Source organism: Lingula anatina, chromosome 1 (assembly GCF_051362555.1).
Source record: "Lingula anatina isolate TDL-2025a chromosome 1, LinAna3.0, whole genome shotgun sequence".
Taxonomy (NCBI): Eukaryota; Metazoa; Brachiopoda; class Lingulata; order Lingulida; family Lingulidae; genus Lingula; species Lingula anatina.
Window position 1 is genome coordinate 13,115,750 of NC_141767.1, and position 19,099 is coordinate 13,134,848.

The window sequence follows — 19,099 nt, forward strand, 5'->3', positions numbered from 1 at the left end:
GTGATTTACCTGACAGATTAGTCTTATCCTCCAGGGATTCAGTGTATGAGGTTCAACTCTATTGACATGAAAAGTAGATTATGTATACATGTCTTATTGTATCAGTCAGTCACTTATATACTGTTGGTGGAATTTCATGAGCAAGGGAGTCGTGCCTGGTAAAACTAAACCTGGGGTTATCATTTTAATTAAAATATGCTGGTAAGGGCTCATTTTATTATGGCTCATACTGGACACTAAGAAGAAAAATTAATATCAAATTACTTTTAAGCAGTTTGAATTGACCACACCTTGAGGTTAAGATGTTTTGCTGATGTTGTTAAATGGAAGCCTCGTATTACAGCAAGCTGTGAGATGGGGAAAAATACACCTCCAGACATGGCCGTAGCAAGACAAACACTGGAACACTAGAACAGCCGTGAGTTTTTTTAATGAATCTATTCACTGTTCATCAGAGATTAATCATGTTTTGGTGGAAACCAATCAGCACCTATTTTTGTATTTACTGCCACAAGGATGATTTATGAGATTTTGTTACTACCAATGTTCTCAGGTTCTCAGGTTCTTTTGAATCTTTGACCAAAAGTTTGACTTCTCAGCAGATGGAAATAATAAGATGGAGAAGGATTTCATCTGTTTTGCAACCTTTTTGAAATTTTGAAAAATTTCGCTAAGGTCACATATAATTTTATTTCCAGCACATTCTTTTGTTATATCCAGGTTGGATGTCTGGCATTTTGGTGTGAATTTCTATTTTACAGTAATAAAAACTGCTCTGATGTCAACAGACAGACAAGTCGTTTTATCCTTTTGCAAGGACTTGGCACCTCCACTTGTAGTTATTCTGGGTCCTGGTTTTTGTTGTATCTAAATACCTCTTAAGTCTGGGGTTTTAGTGTGTTTTTGTTGTAGTAATAGATATTTTCTTTTGATACCTATATTTCGTCTCCAGTTAAGTAATCATCTTGCCACTCGATCCACTGCTTGCAATTGGTAACGCCTTCCTTACAAACTACAACTGTATCATTGGCAGACTAGACTATAGATGAGAGCATTTGTCATTCGCTTCATGACTCAACGGCAATTATCAGTTCGTTACTTTATTGCTTTATTTTTATTTATATTTACAGAGGGTTTATATGGGCTTGTTAAGAACTGTGGCCTGGCCTTAAAGGGAGTTCATAGAGATATTTCCATGGGCGTGGTTATGACTGCCTCACTGGTAAAATAGACTGCGTGAAGTTGATTTAAGGATCTTGGTCTACGAAAATTTCACAACTGATTGAACACCTTTGGAAGGTTAGCCATTTACTGTTAGTTTGTTAGCTCCCCCCCTCCCCCCCCCCCCCCCCCCCCACGCACGCACGCACATTCCTTTGTATAAGAGATACCTGTATAGCCTTTCAATAATCTGTAATATAACTTGATATATAAGATGAAAATGCCAAATAAAATACTGAATAGGGTGTTGTAGATTTCAAAAACAAGGAACTGCAGGAGCCACTAGTTGTAAATGATTGTTATCATCAATAAAGATATCATGTTACCAGTAGAAAAGAACATAGCTGTTGGATGTCCAGATATTGATAGGGAAGATGAAGTTTTTGATTGATCAGCCTTACAGTATTTTTTACCTAAAGAACATATGTAGGGAACCCAATTCAAAATGAAAAACGACCTGTGTACATTTGTAAACATGTATCAGAGAACTGATTTAACTCCTCTACAAAAGTTAAACAATGTTTTATAAGTTACCACTGCCCATGTTCTATGTACCTGCGTGACTGTGTCTGTTCAAATGAATACACTGCTATACAATACAATACAAAAAAAAATCATTTTGATTGCCTGTAAAGTAAAATTGTAAAATCCCATTTGGCATAAATACACAAAAATAACTGGCCAAATATATTATAACCTATATATTGTCAACCTATTATATATATTTGCTAAAGAATCTCATACAACTCAGGATGGAGAAGATATATATATATATTGTTCATAAAAGATGTCACTGAATATGATAGTAAGATCTGTTTATTTGATTGTTGTACCAGTGTTTAATTAAAATTGCTAAATATTTTAAAAATTTTACTGATCACTTTTTGAAGTTATCACTGTGACAATGATATATAATTCAAAGATTTACATAATTTTTTAAATAATGGTAATGTCTAATTACATTTTGAAATAGGAGCTTAAAACAAGAAATCCAAGAGCGTCAGTGAAATTTGGATGTTCACAGGTATGGGACAGAGGGTGAAATCAGTCATTTTGATGGGTCTTGATTATGATCACCATGGTTATCTGGAACCAATCCACCACTCTGTTAGCAAAATTTCCAAAAATATAAATCTCGTAATTGCTTCCCCAATTCACTGCTTATCCAGATAACCTAAACAAGTGTAAAAGGGGCTATAAAGATCTCAGATTCAGGTGCAGTGTTGAAAGATTTTGAGAAAGTGGATAATCCATCCAAGAGTAGCAAATCAAACTGAGGAAAAAAATGAGTGCGTAAATCCAGTGTGACTATGTTGAGGGATGGTTGCTATTATGAAAAAGGGGGGCAGGGGGGTGCCTTCGTTGATACACATGTCACAGGGGCAGATTGAGGCGGTCTTCTAGGTCTTCCAGAAGACGGTCAGACTTTCAAGTTTACATTGACTGGTATCTATTTTTTTTCCTGTCAGAAGACGGTCAAAAATGGAGGATAGATCAACAAAGATAATTTGGAAGACTGTCAGAAAATATCTTTGAATCCACCCATGTGTCATGCAGTTACACAGTAGCTTATATTTTGTAGTCAGGATGCTCTGTTGTGGCAATCCACTGCAGTTCTCATGATGTCAGCCCCTGTAGCTACATAGCGATGACTGGAATTATAGCTGCTGGTAGCTTTTGTCTGGCCGTCATTTTATTACATTATAATTGAATCACAGGACATTGTATGTCAACAAAGAAAGTTCAGATTACCTGCTATGAAACAATTTGAACCTTAACTTACAGTCACATAACAGTTAACGCCAGATGATTCTAAAGAAAGTCTCGTCTCGCATGTGCAGTGCATGCCAATCAAAAAGTTTTTTCATTCATCATGTAATGGATATTTTTGAAATCGGTATCCTTACTGATATCAAGATTATTTTATCTCAACCTAAAGATACAATTGATAGTTTTTTTTTTCAAAAGCAAAATTGATGTCTGGAGATAAAGTATATTAAGGTGAAATTATGAGAAATTTTTTAATTGATCTAAATTCTACAAAGATATATATGGTTTAGGTGTACAATAATGTACTGTTCAACTTTAAATGTGATCACAAGCTGTTTTATGAGGTAATTTGAACTTTTTTGTTAAAGAAGGCTCACCTATGATAAAATTTCAAGTATTTAGACCCCTTTAACCCTGTCTAAAACAGCAGTTTAGTCTTCAGTAAAATTGGTTATTTGTAGAAAAGAGCTTTCCTCATCTCTTTGTGAAGAAATGAAAATGAAATGATATAGCTGTATAAGCAGTAACCACCTATTGACTGAACAGAATATAAATAACATTGAAGAATAAGCTTAATTTAAATCTTAATGGCTGCAAAGTCTAATGATTAATCATCTTTGAACATATACCAGTATATTGAGAAGAAAACTAAACCCTTTCTCGTCCTTGTGAGATTACAGATCTTCTTTCGCTAGGGCCCTTCCTCTTGGAAACCATAGGACCAAATCAAATCTATGAACAGATAATTAACTCCTTAAATCCTCACCAGGAAATGAGAGTCTGTACCTGTACATCTCCACACCATCACTGTCATGAGTCTGCGACAGGTATATTTGGCTGCCAGAATACTCAGTGTTTATCACATAGCATAAAAAATACATAGTGGATTTAACTGACAGCTAAAATTTAATGTTAGGAGAAGAAATATTGATTGATTGCTGTGACTAATTATATGTTGTTTTTGAATTTTCACATCCAATGCTCTAGTTTAAATAAGAATATCCTTGATGTACATATTCTGACCTTTTATCCTCTTTTCTTATGACTCCTTATTCACTTTTTTTTTGGTATTCCTGCATAGCATGTACCCCTTATCATTGTCCATTCATAATTTAGTTAACCAAGGTATCTTTTATTAAGTTCTTTTTTTTTAAGTGGAGAAGGAATTGAAAATTAAAAGGGCATATTATACTTGTAAGACTGTGCCAGGAGCATATATTGTCTTTACACTGTGGGGACTATTCACCTTGTAGGGTCCACTGCTTGTTTCGACTTTTCCATCTCATTTCATATATTTATATTAAAATCGTGTAACAAGGAGAAATAATTAATTCCTGCCTTTCAAAACACTGTCTCAAGTATTGCCAGGTTGCTAACAAAAGAAAGTCAATTTTACTTGATTGTTGAATAAACATTATTCAAAATAGTTCATTTTGGATCAAAAGAAGTTTGAGCTCATTGGACAGGTGTTGCCTTAACATGGTCAAAGTGTCTTACAAATTTTGTCAAAGGTATATTTTCACGGGAGGTATATTGTTACTGTTGTTGTGATAATTCTTTCTTGCTCATGTGATGTGTCAACATTGTTGTAGCCCTCTGAAAGTTATACATGGATCATGTATTGCTAAATTGAGTAATGAAGGTTGTTGTATAAAAGGCACAAGACATGTTTATAATTTTTTTTTTCATTTTTCAAAATAAAATTCAGGGCTGTAGGCTAAAAAATGACATTGGAGGTGGGGTGGCATAGGGGGTAGCTGGTCCATTTTATGGTTGTGAAAGTGCTAAAGCCTAAATTACATTAACACGGCGCCGTGCGATGAAATTTTCGATATGATTTTATGAAATCGTAAGGAGCTATGGGCTATGCCGAGTATGTCTACATTAGATGGCCTTAAATCAGTATGATTCCATGCAATTTTGCATGGCCACCGTCTACCTTCGCTCAGATGCCTTACGGGCATTGCATTTCAAATGTTATCTAGGCTTAAGAACTTTATAAAGATCCTGCTAACGTGATTTATTGAAAAACCTCTTTGGTATGGATAGGGGTACATGTAGATTTTTTTATGTACAGACACAGATGTGTCTGTACATATAGCCATCATCTGCGTCTGTCGTCGCCGTCGTCGCTGTCGTCGCCGTCGCCGTCGCCGTGCACTTTTACCGATAACACGATAAGTGGAAAACCATTTTACCTTTTGACTTGAAACTTGCAGAACTGATGAATATTCATAATACGCAGGTCAAGTTCGAAAATCAGCATGATCGGGTCACTTTTAGGGAATTTATGCAGTTTTTTCACTTTTTTCAGCATATATGCAGCACCGATAACACGATAAGTGGAAAACTATTTTACCTTTTGACTTGAAACTTACAGAACTGATGAATATTCATAATACGCAGGTCAAGTTCGAAAATCAGCATGATCGGGTCACTTTTAGGGAATTTATGCTGTTTTTTTCACTTTTTTCAGCATATATGCAGCATCGATAACACGATAAGTGGAAAACCATTTTACCTTTTGACTTGAAACCTACAGAACTGATGAATATTCATAATACGCAGGTCAAGTTCGAAAATCAGCATGATTGGGTTATTTTGAGGGAATTTATGCTGTTTTTTCACTATTTTCAATATAAATGCAACACTGATAACACAATATAAGAAAAACGGATTGGCCAATTGTAATTATACTCACAGGAGTGGTCAATCTTACTAAAACGCAGGTTGAGTTCGAAAATCAGCATAATCGGGCCATTATTTTAGAAGTTATACTGTTTTTTTCACATTTCCTCAGATTCAATTCTTAAGCATGTTAACAGTCTCATTATTTAACTAATAAGATGCCTAAAAGTGTTTGTTTGATATTTCCTGCATCTTTACAACATTGTTAGTTGATTATGTAAAAAACATGGTAAACTTGTTATCATGTATTGTGTAATAAAGTGTCAAAAATGGAAATAAACTCATATCATTGCAGTTTGTCAGATTCAATCATCCACTATGTTCAGAATCTCAGAATGGAGGAAATTGGACATTTAACACTGTTCTATTGATACTTTTCCCATCTTATCAATTTTTTTAGTTGGTCATATAAAAATGGCAGTAAAATGTTTATTTTGTTTTATGTTAAAAAAGTGTTAAAAATGGAAATAAACCCATTTCAGAACAGTGCTATCTTGTTTAGCATATATGCAGCACCGATAACACGATAAATGGAAAACCATTTTATCTTTTGGCTTGAAACTTACAGAACTGATGAATATTCATAATACGCAGGTCAAGTTCGAAAATCAGCATGATCGGGTCACTTTTAGGGAATTTATGCTGTTTTTTCACTTTTTTCAGCATATATGCAGCACCGATAACACAATAAGTGGAAAACCGTTTTACCTTTTGGCTTGAAACTTACAGAACTGATGAAGATTCATAATACACAGGTCAAGTTCGAAAATCAGCATGATTGGGTCATTTTTAGGGAATTTATGCTGTTTTTTCACTTTTTTCAGCATATATGCAGCACCGATAACATGATAAGTGGAAAACCATTTTACCTTTTGGCTTGAAACTTACAGAACTGATGAATATTCATAATACGCAGGTCAAGTTTGAAAATCGGCATGATTGGGTTATTTTTAGGGAATTTATGCTAATTTTTCACTTTTTTCAGCATATATGCAGCACCGATAACACGATAAGTGGAAAACCAATTAACCTTTTGGCTTGAAACTTGCAGAACTGATGAATATTCATAATAGGCAGGTCAAGTTCGAAAATCAGCATGATTGGATCATTGTTAGGGAATTTATGCTGTTTTTTCACTTTTTTCAGCATATATGCAGCACTGATAACACAATAAGTGGAAAACTGTTTTTTCTTTTGGCTTGAAACTTACAGAACTAATGAATATTCATAATACACAGGTCAAGTTTGAAAATCAACAAGATTGGGCAATTTTTATGGAAGTTATCCTGTTTTTTTTTTTTTTTTTTCAATTTTTTCAGCACTTTTGTAACACCGATAACTTGATAAGTGTAAAAATGTTTTTCCTTTTGGATTGAAATTTACAGAACTGGTGAATATTTATAATACGCAGGTCAAGTTTGAAAATTGGCATGATTGGACTATTTTAACAAAAGTAATGCTGTTTTTTTCCTTTATTCAGCATACATGCAACACTGATAACGCATTTTAAGGAAAACCAATCAGCCTTTTATCTTGCAACTCACAGGAGTGATCAATCTGACCAGTATACAGATCAAGTTTGAAAATAAGCTTGATCAGTTAAGTTTTGATGAAGTTATTAGCCTTTTTGTATATAAGTGGTTTTTCTTCAGATTTAATTCTTAAGCATGTTAACAGTCTCATTACAGAACTAATTGGATGTGTAAAAGTGTTGTTTTAACATTTTCTGCTTCTTAACAATATTGTTAGTTGATTATATAAAAATGATGGTAAACCTATTATAGTGCATTGTGTAATAAAGTATCAAAAATGGAAAGGAACTCATCATTGCAGTTTGTCAGATTCAATCATTCACTATGTTCAGAATCTCCAAATGGAGCAAATTGGACATTATAAATTGTTCTATTTATATTTTTCCTATGTCAACAATTTTCCTAGTTGATCATATAAAAATGACAGTAAATTGATTATTGTTTTATGTAAAAAAGGTGTTGAAAATGGAAAGAAAATCATTTCAGTACAGTTATCTCTTGTTAACATTTTGGCATTTTGAAAGTGTGACTCTGAACTTCCATGTCCTTGGAGACCTTTCCATATCACATTTTCTGAATATCCATGATACTTTTATTTTTTTTTTATAAAAAAATTGATGGTTTATTGCTGGTAAGTATTATGTTATATTGCATGAAAGTTGAAGAAAACCCTACTTTGTACACTGCTGCCAGGATAGCGATTAAGGGAAAACCATGTTACTTATGATAATCAACCTTACTGAAAAGACTGAAGTGCAGCTTGTGTTGGAAAACCATTGTAATTGTTTTCTGTTTTGAAAGCAATGCAGTAGAGTGCTATTTGGTGCAATAAATGTATATGGATAGTAGGCAGTTAATTCAGGGTTGTAAAGTAATTTGCTTAATTGATTTTCAAGTTATTTCAGGGTTATAAAATAATTTGCTTAATTGATTTTCAAGTGGCCATTAAATGAGATTACATAAACACACATTGAGATTTCATTGTAAAGTCCCATAGGTTTAGCTCTCTTAACTGTGTCACATAATTAGGAATCGATTATTATTATGCAGGTAAATGTTATTTAATATTGAAAATAAGTTTACAAAAGAAAAATTTTGTGTAACGCTTACATTAATGTTAAGATGAATAACAGTGCCTTATTATTCTCAAACTCAATAGGGTTATTCATATCATGTTAGTAATTGTACAGCTAGATTAAAAGTTTGAATAGCAGCTTTATTGGTATTTTTTGTTGTTTTATTTTACATTTTCTTTAAATTTTTTTTTCAAACACTAGCATCTTCAAGATGACACTTTCAACTGTCATCCACCAGAAGCGCTGTGTATTTTGTTTTTCCACATTAGCAGTTGTGTTGGTTTTTATGTCTTTAAACATTGTGTAATATTATTTTTTGCACTGTCATCATTTTTCACATATAGGGATTTTCATTATGTGAATTTGAAGTCTCACATATGGTCCTGAAACTGAATCTTATTGACCATGTTATTCTGTTGTATATATTTTTGAAATTTTTATCTTTTACCTACTGGCATTTTCAGTGTGGGACTTATAACTCCCAAGGGTATGTAACAGTTCACTTTTATTGATACTACCTGTTGTGCAATATTTGCAACTTGACTTTACAGTTAAAGGGATAATAACTGTTCTTTTTTGGCAAATAATTTTTTTTCTAAAAAGTTTTTTTTGTTAAAATCTCTTAAGAAATTATTACAAAGTATAGCCACCTATGGAGGTCACATGGTCTGATGACAAGTTCAGATATCAGAATAATAGCTATGACTGCCCTTTTTGTGGTAAAACAAAATATATTATATTTCTGTGACTTGTTTACACTGTTTAAACTGAAGTTGGATGATTCATATCATGGTTATGCAGCTAGACTGAATTGAGCTTTAGTGGAATATTTTTGTAATTTTTTCTTTAATTTTTAATTTTTCAAACTGGCATTTTCAAGATGTGACTTATCACTCCCATCCACCAGGAGCCCTGTACTGTAACTTTGTAACACTTTCTGTATTTTTTTAACTTACAAGTATGATTATATATATATATAAATATATATATATATATATATATATATATATATATATATATATATATATTTTTTTTTTTAAATTGAGTTTAAGCAATGAGTTTAAGAAATTTTCACTTTATCTCATTCTGGCATTTCCAAAGTTTAACTCTTATCAGCCTCAAGCCTTAGGGACTATTTCCACACCCTATCACGCTAACTGTGGATCGATGTATCTCCAAGGGAATTCTCGCTAAATTGCAATCAATGTAAGTGGCTTAGCTGTCTGTCACGCCTACTGAAACTGGCATGCCAGAATCCTAAGCCGCTTAAACTGAAAGCAATTTAGTGAGAAACCCCTTGGAGTTGGATTGATCCTGTTAGATTGATCTAGGTATGGGAACTCAGTCTAATGCTTGTTACACATTTTACTTTCATCCTAATTCAATGTTATGCAGAATTAGAATTTGATGTTGGCTATGCAGTTACAGTAAGCATAATACATTAATGCATCAAAATTGACAGTATCCTATTTCCTGCGCTTTTTTTCTGTTTTTTGTCTGTACATTTGACAGCTTTGCTGCCTTGCTCTTTTTTTCTTTGCTTTTTTTCATATTCTGGCATTTGAGTTATTCATTTGTTTATTTATAATAAGTTTGCTACTTGCTAGCTTTTTTATTTTGCCTCCTCAACAGATATTTCTTTAGCATGCTTCAATTTTTAAAATCCAATTATAGCTTAATTTGTATGGCAAAACTCTGCATTGATTCTTACACTCTCATATTTAATCTAAAGCATATTGGTATTTGCTATTTATATACTTTATGGGCACTCACAGCTTAAATCTGCCATTAAACCATCACTTATTCAGAAGCTCATACTAAAGTTTGAGCTTCCTTTCTGTGTATTCTCTATGTGAACTTACAGGGCAGAATTGTTAACCATTAAGTTGGATGTTTATAGGGATACCTGACTGATGTGGTGTTATATTGATAGTAATTAGAGTATGGTATTTTGGGTACTGTCTCCTCCAGATTGGGTGTCAGTGTCTCAGAATGAAAGAAAGCGATGTGATACTGGTTTCAGTCACCCATGCATCATTATTCCAGACATTCACATTTTGTAAAGGGGCTTAAAGATTTGGTTTCAATGTTGAGAGATGAAAAAACCCAATTGGATTTAAAGTGACATAATCCTTGTAAGATATTCCTTTAGGGGACATTTTTTCTTCAAAATATACAGAAATATGTTTGTCAGAAATTGATTTATTCTGCAAAATTTGCACTGTGCATTTCTTCTTATTCATTCTTCTTTATTGCTAGAAGTAAAAGAACATTTTTTTTTTTTTTTTTTTTTTTTTTTTTTTTTTTTTTGCAATTAACTGGATGTAAATGAATGAATTATCTACCAAACATAGAATAAGTGTTGTAATTGAATAGACGAAATCAACCAAAAGAAGCTTTGGATTAAGCTGAAGGTAATTTGTATACAAACTTGTTTGCTTTTCTACTAATTCAACTACTTTTCAATGTACGTCCAGGTACATATTTCTAAAAAGTTCCTTCCACCTGTACTGTCATATACATTTTACATTTGACTTCTCTTGTGATTTCATTCATAAAAGTGTTGTTTATTCGGCTGGGTCTCAAATCACAGGTAGGTTATCTTAATGACTCATATGTGATTTTAATCTTTATGATCCGCTGAAAAGTTTGTCATCACGTTGTGGATGTTGTTTTTGTAGTGCTCTGTCATGTTTTGACTTCCAGATGTGAAATGGGTGTGAGGTTGTGTGTTAAGGGCCTTTTGTGATACACTGCCTTTTCAGAGTCTAACGTACTTCTTAAGAAACTACATTGTATATAGGTGACCTTAATGAGGGTAAAGAACTCCGTAATAATGCAGGGCCATTACAAGCAGAAAAGCTAGCTGTTGGCTTTTGAGAATCAAACCCTCGGCTAATGTGAACATGCTAGGACACACACACGGTGCGGCGTACTCTAACCAAACTTTCATCTTTGCAAACTAATGTAAACTGAATTTTGAGATATTTATACATTCTTGCTGAGCATTGAACCCTAATTGCAAACATCTCTAAGAACCTGTAGCTGTAAAATAAAGACGGAAAAAGAAATTTGTACCTACTGACTTCTTCTTGGATTTTTCTCTGCTTCATGAGAATTTTTTTGAAGAATTAACTTCTTATCCATAATTTGGCAAGTAGACACATAAATCTTGTATTCAAACCTCAGAGGAATTTATTACTCTGGTGTCAGGTGAGCTGTTCCTAGCTCTCCTCACAAGCAACGCTTCAAACTTTTTCAAATCTTTATCTGCCAACATGTGTTTTAGAAATGTACACATCTATTTATAGATCTCTCACCTGATCTTCTCTGGTATCTGTGGTGATAGAGAAGCAGCTGGAATGACACCTCTTACGATACCACTGATATACAAGAAGGTGGTCTGTTATTTCTCTTGAGGTTCAGGAACCACACAAAAGTAAATGAGCTAGCCTTTAGCTTGGGTCTAGTATTTCTTTTCCTCAAAGCTTTTCAGTTTCTGGTCATTTCCGCAACCTTGAGTAAGACCTCATGAATGTCCTCTGGCTTTTTTTTATAACCATTCCCTCTGTTTGTTCAATGTCGCCTGGGTTTTTGATACTGTTTGCATTTAGCAATCTAAGCGTGAAGGGACCCTGGGTTTATCTTTATACACTTTCATGATATTTCTGTGGCTTCTCAAGGATCACATTTCTTATTTCTCCTTTTTTTATAGTTGAGGGATTTTATGTACACCTGCAAGCTTTATTTTTGTAAAGAGGGGGTTGTGTTGTGACTTTGTATCTCTTAGTTGATAACTTTTAGGTCCCGAATAAAGTTTGTTACAGGGATGTCAATCTTCACAGATATTGAGTCACTCTTCATTTGTTCTGTGTATTGTATCTCAACGCATGTGCTGCATTTGCACGTGTAGATCTTGTTCCCTAGTCGAATGGTAGTCAGTTAATTGAATTTGAGGGATACATGTCTGTCTGAATTTGAACTTATAAAAGAAAAACAAAAACAACAAATGTTTAAATTCAGCAGATTAAAAGATAACTAGTTTTACCCCTGACATATGTAAAGAAGTGTGTATACTGGAAGTGGGGTGGCTGTTTATCTGTTTCTTTGTATGTCTGTCTACCTGACCATCCCAATTTTGTTTTCCTTTAGACACAATTCATTTCTAGTAAGATTTGATACACACAAATACCTTAACATGCACTGATTTCCCTTTTGCATTTTTTTTTCATTTAAAGTTTTTTTTACTTTTGTTTAAAAAATTGTATTGGAATTTATGGGTTTTGCCCAGTGATGCTGTCAATTAAATTATATTAACCACACAGCCATTCGAGGCATTTTTAACATGCCCACAAGAAATTCCTGTTGAGCACTGTTTTCTCCTATAGAAACAAAGATGCCCTTGCACTGAGAGAAAAAAAGTCGGCATTTCTTTTGTACCTATGCATTAATTCTGATATAAATATGTGACAAGATGTGCATCATTTGACAAATGCTTTTCCTAACTAGTCTGACTCCAACCTAATTGTGCAACACACAGATTTTCTGTATAGTGGAATCTTTTGTAAATCGGCCTTGGCAAAATAAAGCTAAGCTTACCTTGTCCTATGAACCGAGGAGAGACTGTGCCTGCAGGCCTGAGGTGCTCGGTCCTTTATGTCCTGCAATCAGGCCGGGTACCATTTCATAGTCTAGGTGCGGTAATCTACAGTCATTCATCAGACCCATTCACAAAGTCTAACAGTTCACGGGACAATAATACATTTGTCAACTGCAGAAAAACTGATATTAAGTTTCCCATTTTAGTGTTCAGTAGTAAGTAGATATTGTCGATAACCTCAGGAAACCCGATTATGAAGATTTACTTAACTTCTGTTGACACGCTGAACATATAAATTGCATCCTGTGACTTTAATGTCACATTTCATAGAGGGGACGTTTGCATTATGTATTTATGAAATTCTGTGGTTGAATTGAAACATCTAGCAAAAGTAGAAGGGAAAGTTGAGTTTACGGAAATAATTGACCTCTTAACTAGAATTTAAACCATTTTCTGCTACTTCTAGCACTATGCTAAATGTTTTTACAAAGCTCTAATGTATTGCCAAAGTGCATAATGTAAGAAGATAGCAGGGTGTTTCTGAGATTGACAGAAAGATACTGGACAAATGAGTGTCTGAAACTGCTGAAATCTTGCCTGAGCATGACTTGGTTTCAAAATCAATAAAATGAAAGAAACTTTGGAAGATTAGTGTGGAAGTGTATACAAGGGAACTTCTTGCCTTGCTGTAATGGAGCGGCATGGTCAGATATCATTCCCTATCACTAGAGAAAACAAAATACAAGCATTGTTCCACCGCTTCCTGTAGGTGTGTGAATGAAACCAATTCAGCATAAGTTGAGGTGTTTGTCCCCCCCAAAAAAAGGGCTACAGACAGAAAAGAAAAAAGAAAAAATAGGTAGTCAGTAGTCAATTTCATGCAACTGATAAGCAGCATCAACAGATAGTTTTAGTTTGTACAGCTCTCCAATTTCTGTTTACCAATTCAGAACCCCTCAGAGAAAGGGCTGATAGATAGGGTATCTTTGGGTCACTTGACAGCACACCCCTGCTAGAACAGCGGAAAAAGTTGTCTCTTTGTTGATATAAGTATGTCCTGTGGGAGAGATCACTCTGTTGTTGTGGAAGGTTTTTAGCGTAGGCGGGAGATGTACTTTTTCAATGAATTTTTATTCAAATTGTAAAAAGACATTTTAAAAGTGAAAATAGCATTTTTCTTTTGTTTTATATATTATTTGGGCTTGCTAATGTATTTCATTTAGATTTATTGTAATATTACATTGATGATGACTTAAAAGATCCGATGGCCTGTCAGGATGTCATGCTTGGCCTCTGAAAAAGTTCACAGTTATACAAACATTAACTGTTTAGTCTCACCTTGTTGGGGCAAGATTGATTGTGGAATATGGGTGGTCTTCCCACTACTGTGACAAGCCATCCTTATCCCATTTGCTTTTAGAATAAAAAACCTAAGGGGACTATCATGTCATTATGAAATTCTGATTATAGTTATACTCAGTCTGAAATGACTTCATTAGAGGTTTAAGTTACTAACTGCTGCTTGTTTTTATTCATGCATTCTTAATTGTGAGGTGGTATGAGCGAAAACATACAAAAGATTTCGTAACACTGACATGTACTGTTGACAATAATGTTTACCAAAGTTTGTGTTTACTTTTTTTCCAAAATTGGAAGGCATCATTTGAAGTGAACTTTTTTTTAACAATACAACATTTTCAGGTTTAATGAACCAACAATATCTATTTGCACGTTTAGAATTGTAATTTAATCGGGTAACTTCCTTCAATTACTAAAACATAACTGTGAAGAGGTTTCAGTGCATTTACCTGACAGCTACGGTTGTGATAAAATGACTAACAAAAACTTTTTTCCATAAGAGCCAGGTCTTTGTAAAGTTCATGCTCGTAACATAACATACACACAGGGAAGGAAATCTGTACTAAAAATTGCAGAGAATCAATATAATGTATAGACATATTTCCTGCTTGTTAAAAATCTAATAGCCCAAGGGACATTGACACTAAGAGCACAAGTTTTTTGGTCACTTTATATGTGGGAAGCTGCAGGAAATTAAAACCCCTCTTGGTTCAGATTGGAGCCAAGACTGGAATTTTTTTTTCCAATGGAGGGTCGTCTAGATTTACTGACCTGGTAAATATTGACCAGTTGTACTTCCTGAACCCTTAGAACGCAGAAGCATTGAGAAGAGTATATTTGGTTCAACTTACTAATTGTTGGGAGGGGGAGGGGTTTGCTGATATTGAAAACAGTTGTGCATGATTAACTGAGGTATATGAGCGTAAGACAGGAAATATGTTCCATCATATATGATGTATACTTTTGTGATACTCCAGCTCCTGTTCAGTGTTTTCTGATTTGGAGTGTTTTTATAATATCCATAACACACTGGAATTTAAACAATTTAATATAATAGAGTATGATCACTGTTGATCATATTAGCTGCCACTGCCATTTCTTTCAATAAAAGGACATTTTGGTGTTAGATAGATATTGGTACGTCAGTGTCCCGTGCTGTCAATGCACATACTTTTGCATTAATAAGATTTTGGCTTAAGAAAATATTAGTACATATATAGTTGTCATCATCATCAGATAAGCCTCAGGCCTCATTCAATCAAGTCCTGCAGGTGTGAAATAGAACTAGGTAAACTGAGATTATGATCAAAGAGGATTAGACTGTAAGATTTCTTCTTTACTTTTGGATGGCAATGTTTGGATTCTCTGATAATGATGTGTTGGGGACTGTGAGGAACCCCTAGAGCAGATAGATCCCACCCTGTGATAGGTCACACATGGCTAGTGTAGTATAGATCACACCCTGTGATAGGTCATGCCCCAGGTGTTATAATGAAGCCCAGGGTGATGGTCTCAGATGACAGTGCTTCACACATTCTGTAGTGTAAAATGATATTTAAGTACAGGGCTCATGTATTTGTTTTTGATTGAGTAATGGATTTAGTGCTCATTATGTTACTCTTTTTGTTCAAGAGCCTACCATTTTTATTTTTCAATATTCAATTTTGCTCAAAAGAATTTTGATACAAATGAGATTTTACATTAAGAATATGCTTGTGATGGAAGTAGATTGCTAATTGAAATCTTTACGATTCATTCAATCCTTGTCTCATATTTGGAATATTTGATGGACTTCTTCAGATCTTTCAGGATAATAATAACAAATTTCATTTTGTTCAAGAAACCATGCTGTGAGAGAGCACAAAAGATATGGTACAGTGTCCTCTTTGTGGGAATTGCTTTAAAAATGAAGATAAAATGCTATTTCAAGGTATCAGCTGTATGTTATTGCAGATTCTATCCCCTCATTACATCATTGAACAGAAAACTTACTGTCAAACAGGTGAAATAATCTGGGTGAAGTAGACAGGCCAGAGTAAACTGTCAAAGCGATGTCTAGATGAAGCAAAGAGGGGCATTGTCCACATATTTTTAAGCTGCTGATTGCTAAAATATGACCCCATTTGTTAAACAGGAGATGTGTGCTCAAAATTGAACAACTTTCTCGGCATAAATAATTATTCGTATGTCAAAAATTTCAGTGGGCATTTACCTAAAACTATCAAAGCTTGGTGGGCTGAAAGTGATCTTTTTATAAGTAAAATTTATAACATGTACACCATACTTATTTATCTACAAAAGAATTGCTATCAGAATAGGATAATGAACAAACAATTCAACATAAATTTAAATGGTCACATTAGCTTTTTCCTAGTCATGCATCAGATGATGGGAGTTGATGCCCTCCCCATTTTTGTGACAATCTGGCAGGTATTACAATGATGACCGTGTAACTTTCATGTAAAACAAGGCTCTGATGATAGATTACAACATCTATGTTGTGAACTGAATATTAATATCATGGCCATATTATGGGAGACAGCATGATGACAAACCATTTTCTGGAAGCACCTTAACTTTTCAGATTGTTGCTTTTAAATAGTATATAGTAGAAAACTTGAGAACATATAAAAAGACAGATGCATGACAAACATAAGCATTATCAATCAGTGGGTGCATGTTGTGTCTTCACATATGCATAGACACAATATAATATAGAATTGGAAACTGAATAATCTTCTAAATGGTTTGTTATGTATAAATTTAAAATGGCACATTCATCATTTGTATAGAATTAAGTCCTGCTCCTCTCTTCTTGAGTTATGAATGCAAATTTTAAGCAGTTTATCCTTTTGTAGAAAAAAGTTTTTGAATGTTATTGTTTCAGTGTCACATTTATCTTAATTTTTTCAACATGTAAGTTTTACCTTGTGGTCCTTAGGAGGACACTGAAGTATGTGAATGCTGAATTGGCATTCATCCCCTAATGAATAATAATTATTTGAGTTTTTGTTGTGTTACAAGGAGTCAGCAGTTTGGTGGCTATTAGTGAGTTCTGTAAATTTAGCAAGCATTTGTTTTAATAGAAAAGAAGAGATGAGATTTCACATTTGCTCCTATTGTATGGAATTTGAACTCTGTTTTGTTTTGGGGTGTAATTAAAGCTTTAAAAATATAGATAATAAAAATGAGCACCACAAAATAGGAAGAAAATTTCATTGTATGCAAGTTCGATGAAGATGGATGAAATCAAAATTCTACTCAAAAATAGTTTAGAGGATGTCTTGGCATTGTTGTGAGTCCGTCTGCTGTGTGTTTGTCCTCAGCCTTGGGACACGGAACTCTAGAATGTTGACATCTGTCTTGCCACCTCACAAGCTGATAATGAGGTCCCTCTGCCCCATGGCAAAACCAATTCAAAGAGAAAGTACAAGTTTGCCAAAAACTTCCAACTCCCCTGCAAGCTAATTTTAGAGTCAAAGAAGTGAGTAAGCACTTGTGAGCAGGTCAAACAATGGCACCAGCAAACAGATGAGAGCGAATGTATTCTTTTCTATATAAAAACGTGTCTTCAGGCAGAAAAGTAGGGTGGAGGGGGCATTGAGGAAATTAGAGTGACTTAACTGTAGAAAAAGCCATGACTGCTTTTCAGTTCAGCAGTTTCTTTATAGAATAATAAATACATTTATTGTGCATGACTGAGAAATAGTTACAAAGGGCAACATTTTATGGTCGTTTTGATGTCTATTTTATAAATTTTACATTTTCAGTCACTGCCCTTTATCCCACCAATCTGTGCAAGCACCTCCTACCCCAGTCCAACAGCCATTCCTAATTTCTTCACTATGACTACGTAAATAGTAAGTTGCAAGCCCATAGGGACAACGATGATGTCTTCCTTACAAGCTATGCTAGTGAGCCCAAAGTCCATTTATTTTATCTCTGCGTGATCCTCCATTTCGTGAGTCTTCATGTAAGTGTGAAGCTTGTGTTACAAGATGTCGATCCTGAATGTTGGAGATCAGCTTTCTACCAACCACCCACCTGGTTTTTTGTTGAAGAATTTGTGAAGTCTGAAATGTTTGGTGTTATTTTGGTTTTTCCTTGGTTGTGGTGAAAATCTATAGTGAAATAGAATGGATTTGATTATATTGATACATTCTTTTTCTTTGAAATTCAAGGTTTAAAATGTGCAAACAGAAATAATTTTTTGAACAATAATTTTTTGCATTACGTTACCCTTTGATCATCTCTGACATTTCTTTTAAAACTTATTTTTCATTTTTTGTATTATTTCCAATAAATATTATTAGTGAAATTTTTGGAATCTTTTGATGAATTTTGTTCTTGCTTCATTATCATATAACTTTAACTGAATTTTTTCCCCATGCCCAGTTTTGTATAACCCTGGTATGTGAAACTTGATTGGTGCATTTTGCACACTATTTGAATTTTAAACGACTTAATATGAAACTTCGTTTTTGCTTCTGATTCAAGATTTGAATTTTAAACAACTTAGAACATTGTTGAAATTGTTGAGAATTGTTAAGACAGTGTCCCGTTTCACAGGATATCGAGACGATGTCTGTGAAATACAAGACATAAAATGCTAGTGTGAAAAACTTCAACTGAATTTTGAAGTATAATTTGGTTAAATCATGTATACACTGTATGTCGTGGAGAGAACTATCTCGTTTCTTCTCAAAAGCAACATTTGGCTTTATTTGATGCATAGATTGAAGTAGATAAGACTTTTAAGCCTTCGTTTTTGTCAAAAATCAGAATGTGACCTTAGGAAATTGATTTATGGTGCATTTTTAGAAATTGACCTTTTTGGTTTGGGTGTGGACTTA

At 34.0% G+C, this 19,099-nt stretch overlaps 2 protein-coding genes across 6 annotated transcripts in view; one reads left to right on the plus strand and one right to left on the minus strand.

Annotated features, from left to right (window-relative positions):
- Positions 1-19,099, plus strand: part of LOC106171136 (3'-5' RNA helicase YTHDC2) — an 80,136-nt gene that overhangs the window by 18,609 nt on the left and 42,428 nt on the right. The window lies entirely within an intron of this gene.
- Positions 1-19,099, minus strand: part of LOC106171158 (uncharacterized) — a 34,475-nt gene that overhangs the window by 11,579 nt on the left and 3,797 nt on the right. The window contains exon 1 of one of the 5 annotated variants that reach the window (XM_013551325.2): positions 12,887-13,134. The exons of 1 other annotated variant lie outside the window; for it this stretch is intronic. The gene's annotated coding sequence lies outside the window, so the exon portion shown is untranslated. Of the gene's footprint in view, positions 1-11,365; positions 11,522-11,607; positions 11,872-12,886; positions 13,135-19,099 lie in introns of those variants that run through there. 3 more of the 5 variants (XM_013551326.2, XM_013551328.3, XM_086999746.1) reach the window with 3 other exon arrangements.